General features: G+C 36.0%; 1 protein-coding gene across 2 annotated transcripts in view; it reads left to right on the top strand.

Moving 5' to 3' along the window:
* The window catches only part of LOC145256537 (glutamate receptor ionotropic, NMDA 3B-like), a 1,196,865-nt gene that overhangs the window by 107,892 nt on the left and 1,070,243 nt on the right, over window positions 1-18,730 (top strand). The gene's annotated exons all lie outside the window — the stretch shown is intronic.

Genomic DNA, 18,730 nt, shown 5'->3' with positions numbered 1-18,730 from the left:
GTTAGACATGTTAAATGTATGTGGCGGTCGATATCAGAAGTAAGGTCCACACGCGGAGACAGGTCATGAACGTCTTTATCTTACGAAGGTTAACACCGAAAAGAAGGAAACATGATTCCTTAAGGGGAGAGTTCTCAAACCAAAGAATGCTAAGATTTACTCTCTTAACACCTCCGCTTAAACTTTACATCCTGATAATTTTAATTTTACACAGTCCATGCGGATCCTCACCAGGGGGTTTCTGAAGCAGTCTGCTGTATTTTTGTCAGTAGGCACATAGTTCAGTTCGATTGTACCTTTGTTTATTTTGTCCCGTATGTAGTGATATTTTATGTCTATGTGTTTTACCTGCTGATTCGTGATAGTGTTTTTTGCAATGCAGATTGCGCTCTGGTTGTCAGAATATATTGTTGCTTGCTTCCATTCTTTCGTATTGTTCATATCGTTTATTAATTGCAGTAGATATTGTGCTTCCTGTGTGGCTGGTTTCATTGCCGTAAATTCAGCCTCACATGTAGATAGAGCTACAGTAGACTGCTTTTTACTTTTCCAGGCAATAACAGGCTCTTCTTCATTTAGGGAAAAACAATAACCCGACGTACTTTTTCTGTCTTCAGAGCTTCCCCAATCAGCATCGGTAAATCTTGTTAACTTCAGGCCGCCTTCACATTTTCTGAAAGATAAACAAAAATTTAAAGTCCCTTTCAGATACCTGAGTACATGCTTCATTGCATTCCAGTGTTCAATTGTGGGGGTTTGGTTGTACTGTGATAATTTATTTACACCCATGAAATATCGGGTCTGGTGCAAGTAGATAAGTAAACCAGGCTTCCTATAGCCTCGCTGTAACTTTTGGAATCAAAGGATTTTGCTTCCTTAGAGAAAGTTAATTTTTGTTCACAGGGGTTAGTCTGGGTTTGCAGTTTAGCATATTAAAATTTTCTAATACTTTCTCAGTATATGTTCTTTGATTCATTTCTATTTCATTTGGTTTGACTATGAAGTCCACACCAAGAAATCTTGAGATTTGACCGAAATCTTTCATGTCAAATTTTTGTTTGACTAGGGTCTTCAATCACGTTACATTATTTGCGGCAATCAAGATATCATCAACCCATACGAGAATAATAATTCTTTTATTTTTATCAACTTTTTCAAACATGCATGGATCGATTGTGTTTTATTAAATTTTTCTTGTAGAAGTTCTTTACTCAGTAGATCGTTCCAATTTTTACCGATCTGTTTTAGGCCATAGGGTGATTTGTTTAATTTCCAAAACAGCCCATCATTGCCTGGAGCAATGTATCCTTCGGGTTGTTGGGTGAAAATATCACAGTCTATTTTGGTATTTAAGTATGCTGATTTGACATCCACCTGGTGAATTATCAAATCATACTGCACAGCAAATTGCATTAGAATTCGGATGGTAGGCATTTTTGTAGTGGGTGCATATGTTTCATTGTAGTCTATGTCTTTTATCTGACTGTATCCCTTGGCAACATATCTAGCTTTGTATTCTTCATCATTTTTTTCATCTTTTTTTATATTATACACCATTTTCCCCCAACTAAATTTTTGTTTTCAGGGAGGGTTGTCAGAGTGAAAGTGTTGTTTCCTTTAAGGAATTCATTTCTTTCTTCATTGCCAGTTTCCATTTGTCACCCTCCGGTGAATTTATAGCTTCATTATATGATCTAGGAATAGTTTTATTTTCACAAGAATTTATACACTCTTCATCTTTATCACTTAAGTTATTATTAGTGACATAATCTTTTAAATAAGTGGGTGGTTTTCTCTGTCTCAGTGGGTACCTTGGATTTCTGTTTTCAGAACTGTCATTTGTTCTGTCACTTGTCTGTTCACTAGCTTGGCTGTCGCGATTATCTATATTTCCCTCACAAGGATCGAGTAGAAGTTCATTTGTTCTATTCTTATCGACTATGTTTGCACTGAAATGGTTAGGATTTATTGATGGAATTAAAGTTGGATAAATATATTTATTTTGGTTTGTAATATCCTGAGTGGTATACCTTGCATCGCTAAATTCATTTGTAGAAGTCACTAACCGTATATTTTTACAGATTTTTCTTTATTGAAATATACAAAATAGGCTGGACTGTATTTGTCCTATCCTAGAAAAATTCTTTTTTTCGACTGAGGATCTAATTTTGTTGTACCAAAAATGTTCATATCTTTAACATCTGGTATTCTTCCCTTTAGTGCCTCATAAGGTGTCAGTTTTATTCGGTGATTATAGCAATTATTTCGAATATAAGTAGCACACAGAAAAGCATATAGCCACAGCTCATGAGTTACATGAGACTCTATTAGCATGCATCTCGACATTTCAAATAACGTTCTCCATCCTCGTGCTGCGGTTCCATTTTGGTGTGGTGAGTAGGGGGCTGAGGTCTCATGTCGGATTTTATGCTGAACAAGAAATGATTTCAGATGTGAATTCAGAACCGTTGTCACTTCTTAATCTCTTAGCCCTTCTATAAGGAGCACTATCGGCCAAGAATTGTTTTGTAGCGTCGACTGTGTTGCTTTTGTTCTTGATGAAATATGCCATCACATAGCCTGAATAGTCGTCAGTAAATGTTATGGCATACTTGTAACCATTCATATTAACGGGTTCTATTTTTCCAGCCAAGTCACAATGCACTAGTTCTAATGGAAACCTGGCCCTTTCATCTGGTTTTCTTGATCGCAAATTTCACACGGTGATATTCTTTTTCAATAATGGTCATTCCCTCAACAATAGTTGGCATTTTCAAAATGGCCGAAAATTTTGTGCCATGTGTTCAAGTCGCGCCTCGTGTTATTAATACTATTTGTTATGCATTTATTTAAAGAATAAACTTTCCCCCCTTTTCTTTATTTAAAATTTAACGCTGTCTTTGGTGGTTAGTATAGCATGGTTTTGTGCAAATTCCACGCCGCAGCCTTTCCCTACGGCGGCTTGTACCGACAATATGTTTTGTGTAAATGTTGGTACGAATAAAACATTTTTTAAATAAATATTATGTCTCTTTTTATAAATATTGTGTAACGTTATTTTTGCCGTTCCTTTCTTTAACGCTATATATTTTTTTTGATCTGTCAGCAAGCTCAATATTCTTCTGGGTTAAAGTCATGTCCAAATGTGACAGTTTTTTTTCATCATTAATAATATGGGCAGTAACCCCACAATCGACTAATAGTTCAAAGTTATCAGAAATAATATGAGGGTTTATTCCTACCTTGTAGTATGAATGGCTGTTTCCTTCAGTTTGTCTTTTTCTGCAGAATTTTGTATCATGAGTTCTTACTTCGCAAAATGTACACCACCTGTTTTTGTTACAGTTTTTGGCCATATTTGTTGCACCGAAAACACGTCGAAGGTTCTTTTTTATTTGATGTCTTCATGATAGCGTCTTCCATTTTGCGTTTCGTATTTTCCTCATATGATCGTAATGATGCCTTGAATTCCATCAAAGTTTATGGTGTATCTCTTTGGATAACTATGGCTTTTAATGTGTTGAAGGTAGACGGCAACCCTTTGAGTAGCATAGCTGTCGCCAATGCATCTGAGATTGTCTCTCCACCATTTCATAAAGCAGCTATAGCTTTTTCAGCATGTATGACGTAGTCGGTAACATCTTCGTCCTCGTGTTTTGGAGGGTAGACAGTTCGATATGCAAGACAATGATGTTTGGTTTGCCTGGAGACAAATAATGTTCTCTTAAATTTTTAAAAGCTTTCCTTCCATTATTTTTCGCGTCGCGCATGATTAATGCCAAACTTCTATCATCTAGAACTTGGATACGTTTCGCGAATATATCCTCGTTTCTCTGTGAATTTCATCATCTTCCTTTTTTAACTCGGTTTTAATTTTAGCCTGTGAAGGTATCCCATAAATTTAATTTCGAACATCTCATAATTATTTTCATCGTCATCAAGCATTATCGGCTGGGCCCATAACAAAGTCAAACATGTTAAATGTATATGGTGGTCGACATCAGTAAAAGAAGGAAGGTCCACACGCGGAGACGGGTTATTAACGTCTCTATCTTAAGAAGATTAACACCGAAAAGAAGGAAACATGACTCCTTAAGGAGAGAGTTCTCAAACCAAAAGGGCATACCTCAGGATGCCAAGGTTTACTCTCTTAACACTGTTTTAGAATAGAAAACATCGACTTCAGCTCTGCTATTGAATTTTAAAAATAATAAACATGGTTTTTCATATCAAATTTTATATTTATTCGCTAGATAAATATATAAAGAGTCTTGAAAAATAAACTTCATTCATTTTATTCTTTAGAAAAATATTTCCCTGTACGCTACACAGAGAATTATCAAAAAGTTAGTTTTGTTTTAGAATCAAAAATATTAACTTCAGTTCGTTTGGTGGATTTTGTATATAATTCTATGTTTATTCGCTAGCTAAAAATGTAAAAATAAGTATTTTTTCTGTAGAAAGTTGTTTTAATAATGAAATGAAATTTGGCGCATTGGCATACTTTTTGGTGAACTCTTTAGTGAACCAAAATGGCGGATTGAAGTTTGGGCCTCTGGTTTGCTGGCGTCCGAAAAAAGAATTACCGTTTGTAATGTTGCGCTGCATTACATTATTCTGAATAATATATATATATATATATATATATATATATATATATATATATATATATATATATATATATATATATATATACACACACACACACACACACACACACACATATATATATATATATATATATATTCTGAATAATATATATACATATATTCTGAATAATATATATATTTATTCTGAATAATATATATATTATTCTGAATAATATATATATATATATATATATATATATATTCAGTGAATTTTCAGTAGCTTTTTATTATTTTTTATTTGTCGTATTTCTATTTTTTCCGGTTTGTTTGTTTTGATATTCGTCTACGTTTGTTAATTTGCTTGGCTTCATCCGGTGACTGCCGGTCCAGCCCGAACTATAATTGACGAAAAATCCCGAGTAACCGGATAAAATTCTGCAAGAGTACTCAAAGGATATACGAGGTGTTCATTGTACAAGTCTCGGCGGTACTCTTGCATAATTTGACCAGAATTCTCGTGAATTCCCGTCAAGCATGGATCGGGCGAGACCAGCGGTCCATGCTTGACGGGAACTAACGAGAATTCAGGTTAAATTATGCAAGAGTACCAGCCGAAAATTGATATTTAATTTTAAAAAAAAAACGCGATAACTATTCACCTTTTTCTTCAATTTCAACAATAAGCAAAGTTATTTACCTAATTGTTATGTCACAATTATTTAAGTCTTGCATGATTCAACGAAAAATGATTTCGCCTGTTTTATCATGTGACATATGATGGAAACACAAAGGCAATAGCTAAAATTTCTAAAAAACAAGGGACACCTCAAAATATTGAGTATTCACAAATAAACATAAATATAAGAAACATATTTTCTCTTTTTATGCGTCCATTTAAACAAACTGAGCCACAACAACGCGTGGTTGGGTACAGCTTTTGCATATATATATATATATATATATATATATATATATATATATATATATATATATATATATATATATATATATACTAGGACGCCGCCCAACCTTAAAATATTAAAATACGCTTAAATATGATATTTTGATTAATGCAGATTTCGTATTTATTATCATATTATATTGGACTCAATATTTAGTAATGATTTAAAAAGTTAAAATTGACTCATACACCACCACTGAGAATCGAAACCAAAACGTTTAGCCTACGATTTATTTTTTCCTTTGCCTGACCTATGAAGACATGTTTACTGCAAGACTAAAAATTAAAACATGAACAAATACCTTAATAGTTATTTGTTCATGTTATTACGTGTGTTCATGTTGTTACGCATGCATATTCGTAATGCCGTCATTCGACCTTCATCTACCAAATTCCATTAAAAATTTTTTTTCACTTTTGCACGGATTTTCTCCGGCTAAAACTTAAATATAAAGTTTTGTATAGGTTCAAATACTCCAGATAGTAAGTTTCATGTCTGTAAATCAAAAACTTACAGAGGAGTTTGGTAGGCAAAATTTTAAACAAATATATATGCATACATAAATATATATAGAAACAGGTTTCTGTTTACTATAAGATTTTTACGCAAATATTATGCAAATATAAATCGTGTAGAATATCTGTGTGAATATAATTACACACATACAAATAAAAAAATTATAGGAGTATAAATATTTATTGTACTAACGGAGGCAGCCAGCTTTGTCCGGTCGTAAAATACGCTTAAATAAGATATTTTAATCTGTCCAGATTTCGTATAATTATTATAGAGCCAAGATGTCAAAAGTAAAAACAAAACAAACAAAAAACGTATTTGGGTGCGATCAGCTAGAATCGAAACTGAAAGTAAAGCATCAGCATTCAAAGCTGGTGATGTTACCACTGTACCAACGTGACACGCATATCAGCTGATTAAAAATAAACTAGGATGAATGTACAAAATAAATAACTTTTTTTTTTACCCCTTTTTGATTGCTTAAAAACTATTTTAACCGGCTAAAGACCCATAAAAAATCCAAGCATTTGAGGCCCCTAGCGCCGCTCTGCAACTTTAGTTTCGGAAGAAATAATGTTTGAAAATATGGAAACAGACAGACCTATAGCCTTTTATATATTAGATGTTTAAGTTAAATTCAAGTTTTGTAGCATCATTATTATATTTAATTGTTATGTGAAAGTACAGAATAGTTGCAAAACAACCTGGCCTCCTCATGATAATAATGAGTTTCTAAATAACGTTATTATTTTAGCACAGTAATTTATCTGCATAAATTCTCTGCAATTAGCGACGCTTTTTTTCTTCTTTTTGTTATTAATGCTTTTAGTAATGTTTAAACTTTGTTACATTAAATAAAGTAGTTGAAAAACAAATCATTTTTTCTTACAGTTAATCAGAAGTTACTTTTCCAGGGCATTCATTATCCAGCCCAAATATCAACTTTTTTTTGTTATATTTGTTTTTGTAATGTTAAATGTTTTGCGTTAGCTTTAGCATCCCAAATTCTCGCATGGAAAAAATGAATGGATCTTTTAGTAAAATGGAATTGTCACGTCACCAGTGACGAATTATCCAAAAGCGTTTTATAAATCCTTCGGTAATTCCTTTGAGAATTGAAACAGAAAATAACCATCTTCCTAATAAGTCAGTAATGTGAGTCTGTGACTGTTAGACTTCACCTGTAACGTTAGCAGACCACTTGATTTCTAGTGAAATGGTCTCCTATTTAGAAGGGCGTTGCCAAACTCTATCCCAATGAATTAAATTTAAAAGTTAAATTTTTTTAAAAATATATATAACCATTCATGGATGATCTTGCTTTTTTTACTCTCGAGTCAAAATTCTGAGGCTATGAAAATTAGTTTATGACATAAGTTTATTTGTATTGTTGCAAACAAAATAATTATTTATGACACTTAAATACACTAACTTCAAAGTGATTACAAAAATGTCCTGGAAATGTCACTTCTGATTAATTGTAAAAGTATCTAGATGTTATCTACGTGTAGCATTCTTACACGTCTTATTTTACTCTGATATCACGTGTTTCTTTTCTTAGAAGTCTTGATCAGTTCCAATATTCCTTGCGTTTCTGCATGGAGAATCAATAACTCTATATTTATCAAAAGAATTGATTTGAAGAAAAAAATGGCTTCATTTCATTTCCAGGATGCTTTGATTTGTATTGATCACTAAAAGCCAGTTAATATGGATTTGTGAGTTGGCATTGATCCATTATAGTCTGTGTGAAATTGTTGGTTCGATGTAATTGAGAAATTTGGAAAAGCTCAGCGGAAGGTTATATAAATTCAAAAGCAACAGAAACCGAAAGAGATCAAGGAAAGCGAGATATATTTTGGTTTTAAATCAAGTCTTAGTCAAAATCGATTATTTTGCCAAACTAGACTTTGTTGAATAAAGATATTATTTAAGAGAATTATCTTAACGTAAGAGCAGATATGATATTCTTTGTGACATTTGTTCACTCAAACAAGCAATATTGCCACTGAAGCATACGGGGCTACTATGATAGGAATCAGATGGAGGCAACCTGGGTGTGGAGTTATGCAGCAAGATTCACATTATATTTAAATTTCTGTTGTTAGTGCGGTTGTGGAAACAGGAAGAAGAAATGAAATTCCAAATATGCCATTAAAGAATTTCCTGTAATGTATTACATACATATATCACATACATATATTATATACATATATTACATACATAGCAAAGGAGCGCGGTTTTGTTGTTAGTCAAGTGAATCGGGAGCACTTTCACTGAGGGGTACACGTACAGAAAGTTCATCAGAGCATAGATGCGACAGTACTTGTATCACAAGCAGATGGATGCAACACTATGGCTATGAGACAGGGGTTGGAGGTTAGAAATTCTTTTTTGCAACAATACTCCATGCACGAATAGTGGCTTTATAGAAATATAGGTACTGGTTGTTGTGAGACGTTTTCTAGCTCAGTAGAGAATTGAGGCCACCTTATTTACAACAGACTTGCTAGTATTTTCTATGTACTTGTTCAGCTCATGTTTCCTGTAGAAATGTATCAGAAGGACGCTCATGACAATTGGTGATTGGAAATTGTTTAAGGAAATGAATTTTAGTTGGTTGGCAGCCATTTTGGCACAATTTTTCAATGATTCAGTCATTTCTGTGCTTATGTGAGTATATGATTTGTCTGTGTCATTAACAAACATATTCATCCCCGATTAACTAATGATTCAAAAAGTTTTTTTCACCAAAGTTATTGAAAACTGATACCACAAAAACAATTTTCCAGTTCAAGGAAGCAAGATTCTACAAGATTTATAGAACTTGGAGACAGCAGGGACCAGCTTAACAGAGCATTTATTTATATAGACTATGACTTTAGAGGTGTCAATGGGCTTTTATGATAGCCAGGACATGATTGTCAGCATGTAGTGCGGTTTCCGTTTGTAGTGGAAAATTACAGAGATAGCGGTTTGTGGGGGTCCAATTTGGAGTTTAGGGCGAACCGATGGGTAGACAACAGAGACCTCGCCATTACCGTGGAAGCGACTTCATAGTCGTTAGTTGTGGAAAAATTGTTGATTGCCTTTTTCATCAGACTATTATAGATTTATGAAAAGTCAAGAAACTCTACTGTCTGTGATGTGATGTGATTTCCAGTCAAAGCAATGTATCAACTTTTAGCCGTAGCTATTATACTGTTACAATAACTTGTTGATGCTATTAATTTTTTCTATTTTCTAGCTGATTTATCGTAGTTAAAACTGCGAAATGCTTGGTACAATAACAGCTACACAAGTTGTAGTAAACCATTAAGGACAGTGAGGCTTACTATCAAATTTACACATGTGATAAATGCGTCTATGCTTGTTTGGCAATTTAAGTTTTCTCTTCTGAACACTGATTAGTGAGGAGAAAATTTTAAAGATTTAATATATATGCTCTTATTCATTCAAGCACAATTAATTGCAGTCATGCAATAAAAACTAATCCTAACTAATAATAATAATATCCTAATCACGACAAAAAGAAAAAAAATCGATCATACTATAAAGTAATATAAGAAAATAGAAGGGTTTTGCAAAAATATTGGGATTGTTAAATTATTAGAAAAAGCAACAATCGTATTCAAATAAATGGACTAGCAATAAATAAGTCAGTTTATATCATTGTCCAACATTTTTGAGAAGTCACAGGCTAAATGCAATTCTCAATAAATAAATCTATATAAATAAAACAGTAGACGTATGTGTGTGTGTAAATATCTACCTGGTAAACTATTAAACTACCGGCCACATAGCACTGAAATTCTCATGAAATAATATTCATGCACCAAGGGTGGTATATAGCGAATAATATCTTTGCTTACATGTATGTATATCGCACCCAGACATCGGCAAATTTATATGTAAAATGTTCATTAAACATTAGCTGACATTTTGTTTTGTATGCGCACGCACATACTTTCGTTTTTTTTTTCTCAGGCTGGAACGCTCGATTCTTTTTAATTTCAATTTTAACTAATGCCACCAACTCATGTTTTTATGTTTTTGTATTTAAAAAAACAACAACAAAAAAACAAACAAACCAAAAAGCCCGAAACCATACGTACATTTTATTTGCGGTTTGAAATTTGTAAATATGAAAACAAACCTATAAATCTTTTTTACGATCTCATAGTTATTTAATTTCATACATTATTTTAAGACGGAGGAGGGGGATGGCACACGGAATACGGACAGTGCTGAAACAATAACGTTATTATTTAGAAAGTCATTCTTAATATGGGGAGGGAGAGGTATTATTTAAACTATTCTGTACTTTCATCTTATTAAATAAGAAACTGACATGTATTATCTCTAATTTTGTTTAGTATTAGTTAACATTAAGATCTGTTTCTCAATCCAATTTCTTGATTAGTTTATTGTAAAGCATTGAAGTAAGTGTTGCCTAATCACAAACTGCACTTTGAAATATTTATTTTTTGAGTAGCATGAATTTTAAATAAGGTGCTTCTACAGTGTAGTACGCATATTTAAAAAAATACAAACAATTTATAATGAAATCATGTATTTTGAAAAACTGCTGAGTCATTTTCCGGAAGTGATGTCATGTGTTGATGATTGGGGGGGGGGGACAAGCACGATTATGTTACTTTAAAAAGTACTCTGGAGGCTACCAGGGATTACCAAACCTTCTTTTTTAGGTGAGGTTGGGGCCTGGTGAATTAGTGCCTGTTCATTCTCCCAAGCATTACCACCACTTTTTCTGTTTATGGAGAGGGGGGCCAGTAGATGATTTCGCTGAAATGCTGCGTCAGAACAGATGCTACACTTTGATCTTAACTAAAAGGCCAAGTAAGCATAATATAGTTTTCTACCAGGCATTACCTCCTCCAAAAATAAAAAATACAAAATAACCGACACAGCATATATTTTAAGAGGTGGGGAGGGGAAAATGGAGTAATGGCTAGAGCAGCTCTTTATGACCTCATAAATACTTTATTTCATATATATTTTTAAAAGAAGTGGGAATACGGAGTCACCCCCGGAAACGGCTGGAGCAGTTTACAATCTCAAAATTACTAATATTAAAAGCTGAAACAGTTTACGATTTAGACATTACATTATTTAATGTATGTTTTTAAAACAGAGAGATAGGGGGTATGAAATCAGTCCCAGAAATGGCCGAAACCGTTTACGAGTTAAACATTACTATATTTCATTCATATTTTTAACAGTTGGGTGGGGCTTACTGAGTCAGTCCCGGAAATTGCAGCAACATTTTACATTTTAGACATTAATTTATTAAAGTATTCATTAAAGTATTTGCCAGCAGACAAAGGCAATGCTACTGTGGTGATGAACATGTCGGAGTACTCTGAAAAAATGGCAGGCCTAATCGCAGACAGTAGCTATGGTAAAATAAAGAAGGACCCAACTTTGAAAACCGAAAGAAAGCTGTTACAAATCCTTACCAAAAACAAGGAACACATCGCTCCGATGAGATATAGACAGCTGGTCCAGCATTACAGTAAGCTACCACATATGTATGGTCTCCCCAAGATACACAAAGATGGTATTCCACTCAGACCCATAGTGAGCTGCCGAGGCTCAGCATGCCACCCACTGAGCAGGTACCTTGTGGATATAATAAACCCAATTAGCAGGCAAGTCAGCAACACATGTAAAGAATTCTGCCCACTTCACGGAACTGATCAAGGGAGCACCCATCAGTACAAACCAAATGATAAGCTTAGATGTGGTTAGCCTGTTCACTAAAGTCCCAACTAGTGAGGCACTAGCAGTAATTCAAGACAAACTAGCTGCGGACCTCTCCATAGAAGTGCGCACATGTGTACCATTGCCAAACTTAATGGAAATGCTGATATTCTGCATAGAAACAACCTACTTCAGAATGGGTACTGACCTATATCGACAAGAGGAGGGGCTAGCTATGGGCTCACCATTACCACCAGTGATGGCGAACATATACATGGAATACTTTGAAGACATGGGCTTAGGTTCAGCTCCCTTAAAGCCAACCATGTGGCTAAGATACATTGATGACACCTTCATACTCTGGCCTCATCAGGAAGACATCCAGGCTCTCCTAGACCATATGAACTCAATAAGATCATCGATACAGTTCACAATGGAGAAAGAAAAAGATAACCAACTGGCCTTCCTTGATATACTCATATCACGCACAGAGCATGGGTTTAAGACATCCGTATATCGCAAGCCTACCTTCACTGGACAATACCTTACTTCAACTCTCATCACCCATACAGTATCAAACATGGAATCGCACGCTGCCTACAACATCGAGCAGAGACAATAAGTAGTGACACCGTTACATACCACCAAGAAATGGTCAGGTTGAAAAATACCCTCCGTTGTAACAACTACTCCGATAGCATAATGTTTTTTTTATGTTACCTTGTTTTTAAACTTGTTTTTCGTGTTTTATTTATGTATTTTGTCTGTATTCTCCTGTCTTATCCATCACCGCCCCATGCTACAAAGTAAACGATAAAAACAAACAATGCCGGCAACTAACGATAAAAAAATGCCGGAAATTATTCTCTATTAGAGTAGATAAAGTTAGGACTTTATTTAAGTAGTATACTTAATATATACTATTACTGCAAGCTTGCCTGTATTGAAAATGCTTGCTTCCTTGCTGGCCAATCAAACCATCTAATGCAGTTAGCCTTATGTTCAAGTACATTCGAAATATAATACAGTTACTCATGAAAACGAGCCTCCTAAAGTAAAACCTTGAATAATTATCTAAACTCGAATGTAAATTAATATTAAGCCGACTTTACAAATTGATAATAGTTAATTATTGGATTTTAATTAATTATAAGGTGAAACTCTAATAATTCAAACTCGATAGATAACGACAAACTTCCACCCATTAATATGGGAGGGGAGATTATCATCAAAAGTGTCCTGAATTGTTAACTTAGCACCGGACTTACTACTTAGATATAAATAAGTTACTTGTACCCATTCCCGTCCCCCCTTCTTCTTTTTTTCTTTTTTTTTAAATGGAGAGTAGATAATACAGTGGATGTGTTATTGGCAGCTCCAGTAACTCTCGCTTCTCCTATTTTGTCATTCAGTCCTCATTCAATGAGTGATTTTTCTGACAAAGGGTGAAGAAAAAGCTGCTTAAAGGTTGGTAGTACTTGGTGACTAGTAGTCTGAGATGTCGGAAATTTTTCTGTCTCTGTCTGTCCTTGTGGCCATGTCACTAGTAAGGGTGCTGGAGGTAAACGTTTTGTCTGGGCTGACGTTATCCGCCTGATAGTCAGGGACCCGAACCTTGGATTAACCACCAAGGAGGCTGTCCTATCAGCAGGCGCAAAGTACTGGGACTGCTGTATTGCCATTTGGTGAGTGGATCTGGACCATGCAGTAGTCTCTGGTGGGGCCTCTCGATGCCATACTAGTGGGTAATTGTTACGGCTTTACCTTTTCGTGTGCTACAAAAAAAAAAAAAATTTCCTGTCTTTTTCTCTCTTACTTTCCCTCTCTGTACTGCTCTAACCAAGTATGCCGACCTATTCCACAAATCCCAAAACCTCAACATGAAATATCTCCAGAATAAAAACTCGATAAAACCTAGAACCCCATCTTCCGACGTAGATCCCTACTACCAGGTCTTCTTCTCCAACATCAGAGGTCTACGTTCCAACCTTCCAGAGGTTGAAACCCAATTACAGGAGACGAAACCGGACATATTATTTCTAAGTGAAACTGGAATAGGGCCGACCACTTCCCTAGATGAGTTCATAATTAACGGATACTCTAATTTAACAGCTAAATCTGACACCCAAGATCGCCATGGGCATGGAATATGTACCTACATTAAGGATGGCTTCCTGTGTGGCAGGGATATCTCTAGAGAATATCCTAATTTACCCTATATGTGCTTCAGGGTTGCACTTGCTAACACCACTGCATTTATATTTGCCCTCTATAGGCCCCACAACAGCGGAGTTACTATCTTTAAGAGCATATCTGAGAAAATAGACAACATACTGTCTTCACATACCTCGGCTAACATCCACATCTGTGGTGACTTCAACGTGGAATGGCTGACCCATTCAAATAAGAGAGATGATGAGGGGAGGTTTTGTCATGATTTTGCCATTACTTATGACCTCACTCAGATTGTTCACGAACCCACCCATGTGCCCGATACACCCGGTCAATATGCAAGCCTCCTAGACCTTTTTCTCTCAACTTCCCCTGAGCTATGTTCATGTTCCGTTCATTCTCCTCTAGGATCCTCCGACCACTCCGTTGTATCAGTTAAGATAAAAACGAAATGTAAGAAGCTCCCAGACATACCCCTCCACCATACTGTATACCGATACTCTATGGCTGACTGGGATAGCTTCCGTACATTCATATCTGATTTACCTCTGCACTCCATGTTTAAAAAGGAAGTGTCCTCTATAGTATCAGATCTGACAGAATGGTTAATTGTAGGCATAGACCAATTCATACCATCTAAAAAATTCCAACAAAAACCTAACAGCCAGCCATGGTTCTCCCCAGGATGTGCTGCTGCTATCGCGCACAGAAATCACTTTTTCCATAACTACCAACGTAATAGATACACTGAGACTAAAGCTGCTTTCAGGACTGCCAGCATTGTAAAAGAGTAATAAAAAATGCAAGAGAGCCATATGCCCAGTCTGTTAAATCCAAGGTAGCTGATCAGCGGCTTGGTTCCCACCAGTTTTGGCAAATAACAAATAGGATCCTGAACAGAAGTGTGCGTTCTATCCCAACCATTATCAATGGACCAGAGGTCATCTCGTCAGCGTCAGACAAGGCCAAACTATTTGCAAAGAACTTTGCAGCTAATTCTACCCTATGCGACAAAGGCCATCAACTCCCCATATTTCCTCCTATAACACAGAACAAGCTAGGTAACATACAAATATCCGTGCATGAGGTCGCCAAGCTAATCAAGAATCTAGATTCCAGTAAAGCAACTGGCCCTAATGGCATCCCCATTATAGTGTTAAAAAAGCTTCAACCAGAACTTGCTCCCATACTTACGAAACTATTTAAGCGCTGCCTTAAGGAGAAGTGCTTTCCGACTCCCTGGAAGACCTCATCAGTTTGCCCTGTATTTAAGAATTCAGGTGATAAGTCATCTCCCTCTCAGTACAGACCAATAAGTCTCCTGTGTGTTATGAATAAGTTGCTGGAATCCATATTAAATAGAGAAATAGTCAACCACCTCAGCAGGAATAACCTTCTTAGTGACACACAATATGGTTTCCGCTCTGCAAGATCTACCGCAGATGTGCTGACGGTTATATCCCACAGGATTAGTGAATCTCTTGACAAAGGCTTCCTTTCTAGGGCAATTGCTCTTGACATATCAACGGCCTTCGACAAGGTATGGCATAAGGGTCTACTTTACAAGATTTCCAGCTACGGTATAACTGGAAATGTTTTCTCAATCATTAAATCATTTCTCTCCAATAGGCTCATAAGAGTAGTGGTAGATGGACAAAAATCGGAGGCCTGCAATATAAATGCTGGAGTCCCTCAGGGGTCAATCCTAGGCCCAACTCTCTTCCTGATCTACATCAATGACCTCCCTAAACACATACTTAAATCATTCGTTGACATCTATGCTGATGACACGACCATCTACGGCAACACATCAAAGGCTGTAAATGACAAAGTTCTCTCTGATTCTCTCTCCTCTGATCTCGAGCGCGTGGTTCAGTGGGGAAAGATGTGGCTGGTTACCTTTAATGCATCCAAAACCAAACTCCTATCTTTACATCATCAACGCTCTGATCCCCAGCTGGCATCAAGTGTATTGGATGGCTCTCGTCTGGGTGAGGCCCCGTGTTTTGACAAGCTTCTGGGTTTGACTTTTACTCCTGATCTGAAATGGAACACGTACATCAAGTCTGTTGCCAAGGTCGCTGGAAAGATGGTGGGATCCTTCTACCGCTCCAGAAGATATCTCACTACTGATGGAATTCTCTATCTATATAAAAGCCAAGTACGTCCAAGGATGGAATACTGTTGCCATATCTGGGCAGAAGCTGCTAAAAACAGCCTATCCTGCTTTGACAGAGTACAAAATAGACTTTGTGGCTTAGTGGGGGATGCCCTTTTCTCTACCCTGCAACCTCTCTCCCACAGAAGAGACGTTGCAAGCCTATCCTTGTTTTATCGTTATTTCCATGGCAGGTGCTCGTCTGAACTCCAATCTCTCGTCGCCCCTCGCCAATCTTTCACGAAAAACACCCGTCTAGCTGAATCCACTGTGAAAAATTTCCCCCCCTCTATATCTGTGCCTAAATCAAAACGCAGATTCCATGAACAAAGCTTCTTTCTTAGAACTGCACACCTGTGGAAGTCTGTTCCGTCTGCCTGCTTCCCATCGGACTACAACTTGGATGTCTTCAAGTCCAATGTTAACAAATTCCTAATGAACTGCCCCCTTAAGTAAACACTTCATCAAATCTCCACACTAACGTAATGTACTTGCAATAACCCTTATCCCTGAGTGACTTCCGGGCCTTGATAAGTGGTGATCACTGTGTAAAAAAAAAAAAAAAAAAATACTATCCACCAGATAGTATAATAGTATAAGAGAGGAGAATGAAACCCAAAAACCTCCAACGGTCTGCCTACCATACATACGAGGCATCTCCGAAAAGATTCAGAGAATATGTGCCCCCTACAACATCAGGACGGTATTCTAGAGCGAGTCAACACTCAGACAACACCTGGTGCGAGTGAAGCCCCGCATGGAGGAGAACATGACCAAGAACTGCATATACTCCATTCCATGTAGTTGCAGAAAGGTTTACAAGGGTGAAACATGACGCCCCCTTAAAGTAAGAGTGGAAGAACACCAAAAAGCGGTAACTAAAGGGGAGACGGAAAAAATCGGGTATAGCCAACCATGTCTGAATGGAGAGGAGGGACCATCGCCCCCTATGAGATGAAGTAAAAATAATAAACAGAGAAATAAAACTCGGAAATAACAACCTACTGAGCAAACCAAGCGTAGAGCTGAATGCAATTTGGACACCTCTAATAGAGAGAGAAAACCTTGAATAACAACATAGGTTTAACATTAACAAAAAACCAGCTAAGAATTGTCCTAGTGACATATGGCCGAGTGGTCCTAGACGTTGTATCAAAGTTTACAGTAACCCAAAGGTTCTGAGTTCAATCCTGAATGAAGACAGTGAAAAGTAACATTCAAAACAGAGAATCCGAACACGGTACCCCCCGTAATAATAATAAAGGGTTGGGTTTGAGACTCCTAACAAACGGTTCCCCAGTTCGATACAAAACACCTGATGAATGCCGGAGGGTAAAACGGCCGAAACTTTGTGACTATAGCAACCAAGATGAGTAAATCAGTTCGACAATCTCAATAAATTAATTTATTTAATGTATATTTATAACAGTGTGAAGGGGGGGATAAGAAGTAAGTGCCGGTATGGTTGAAACAGTTTACAATTTAAACATTACTTTATTTCATGTATATTTTTTACCAGACATTATTACATAGTTATTATTTTCGTAAGGGGGGAGGCGATAATGTGAGTTAAAATTATGAAAAATGATTGTATAAATTAGTAACATGAAAAATGATGAAATGTGAGTTGATCGGTGTTTTCCTTTGATGAAATAATCGACCCAGACAATATATCAAAGTTATTATTTTCGTAAGTGGGGGGGGGGGGGCTAAATGTAGGTTAAAATTATAAAAAAAACGATTGTCGAAATTAGTAACATATCCAAGAATTATGAAAAATGAAATGTGAATTAATCGATTGGTGTGTTTGTAATGACATAATAAACACAGACAAAATATCAGAGTTATTATTTTTGCAAGGATGGGGGGCATTATGTTGGTTACAATTATAAAAAATGTTGTCGAAATTAGTAACATATCCAAGAATTATGAAAAATGATGAAATGTGAGTTGATTGGTATTTTTTTAATGAAATAATCGACCCAGACAATATATCAAAGTTATTATTTTCGTAAGGGAGTTGCGATAATGTGGGTTACTATTATGAAAAATGATTGTCGAAATTAGTAACATATCCAAGAATTATGAAAAATAATGAAATGTAAGTTAATTGATTGGTCTGTTTGTAATGAAATAATCGGCCCAGATAATATATCGAAGTTATTATTTTAGTAAGGGTAGGCGATAACGTGGATTACAAATATCAAAAATGATTGTCGAAATTAGTAACATATCCAAGAATTATGAAGTATAAATCGATTGGTGTGTTTGTAACAACCCAGATAATAAATCAAAGTTATTATTTTCGTAAGGAGGGGCATAATATGAGTTAAAATTATAAAAATGATTGTTGAAATTAGTAACATATCTAAGAATTATGAAAAATGATGAAATGTGAGTTAATTGATTGATGTGTTTGTAACGAAATAATCAACCGAGACAATACATCAATGTTATGTTAACACCTCACAGCACAGCATCAAGCTCAGCTAAATTTATGTGCTTGACTTCATGCACTGCTCAGAGCAAGCTTGTGTCCTTTGCCATGGACCATTGTTTTCCATAACCACGCCTGTAGCAATGGAACTAGCATCCACCCACACTGTAAC

Source organism: Euprymna scolopes, chromosome 3, assembly GCF_053919585.1.
Source record: "Euprymna scolopes isolate OS-2025 chromosome 3, ASM5391958v1, whole genome shotgun sequence".
Taxonomy (NCBI): domain Eukaryota; kingdom Metazoa; phylum Mollusca; class Cephalopoda; order Sepiida; family Sepiolidae; genus Euprymna; species Euprymna scolopes.
Note: the sequence above shows the minus strand (reverse complement) of the source record. Positions and strands in the feature narration are given on the sequence as shown.